This window comes from Aplysia californica, unplaced genomic scaffold (genome assembly GCF_000002075.1).
Source record: "Aplysia californica isolate F4 #8 unplaced genomic scaffold, AplCal3.0 scaffold00027, whole genome shotgun sequence".
NCBI lineage: Eukaryota > Metazoa > Mollusca > Gastropoda > Aplysiida > Aplysiidae > Aplysia > Aplysia californica.
In genome coordinates this window covers 1,387,086-1,388,291 of record NW_004797297.1, presented here as the reverse complement: position 1 = coordinate 1,388,291, position 1,206 = coordinate 1,387,086, and positions in this window count along the sequence as shown.

Here is a 1,206-nt window from a genome sequence, read left to right as displayed (position 1 = left end):
TTCTGTGTGTGTGTGTGTGTGTGTGTGTGTGTGTGTGTTTGTGTGCGTGTCTGTGTGTTTTAATGTTAAAAACCTATCTTCTTTCCTCAGTTAGATCTATTATTAATCCAATGTCTGTCGTGTGAGTTTTCATTCCGTGTGTGTTTATCGGCGTCTTTGAACGCATTACATTCTTAATAAAACGATACGTCCTTTTTCTTTCCTGACAATGACTATCCACGTCCTTCTCTGCGACATGAGGATTTGACAACAAACCTTTATGTCACTGAGACGATTTTATCAAACTAAAATTTTAGCCTGGTACTGTTGGAATTGTTAATACTTTTCTCATTGCTTGTTTCTTTTTTTTTTCTTCTTTCTTTTTCACTTGTAAGTAAGGCGCAGCGACTATGAATCTTGCTTGAATTGTGTTTTAAAAATATTTCCAATAACAAAAACTGTGACGATACAGACCACGTATTGAACAGAAGCAAGATTGCTATATAAATTATCTAAATTATATCCGGTCCACTCAAGGTCCTTGCCGCCACTCCATTCCAGTCACATGCAACAACAACAAAAGGAAAATGCTCGGAAGAAATACGAAGCATAATATTTTTTAAAGGTGCCTCAAGGGCCGCCAAGTCAATGTGGAATTTCCTTGCTCCTGTTGTGTGGAATTAGGCCCAGATATATCTCCAACTGCATTAAATTTTTAAAAAATATTTTTTTTTATAACCCCCCTGCCCCCCAACATTTCTTTCAAGACAGGCGCACCCGCTGGTTGCATCTCAAGCTGGTCTTAAGACACTCTATCTCAAAGATCTAAATTTACCCCTTAGTTTGATTCCCCGACAAGTGTAATCAACAGTCACTGTACGTGATTGTCAATTTATATGTTTGGTCCTTTATCAGAAAATGCTTTTTTGTTTCTTGATACGTCTATATTACAGGCCCACAATGATACGTTTATGAAAGGATTGTTTTATATTGAACGGGTCGGTATATAATCGTTGTTGCGTGAACTGTCGATTGTATTTTTATTATTGTGAAGTGCCAAAGGGCTTACTACAGGGAGTGGCGACTCCTAGGCTAGACCGCCTTATTTATGAGTGGTCTAAGCGGGACCTCAATAGAAGCGATTGGTTAATAATAATAATTATAACAATAACAATGCTATATTTATTATTAATAATATAGGCTAAAAATAATGATAATAATAACTTT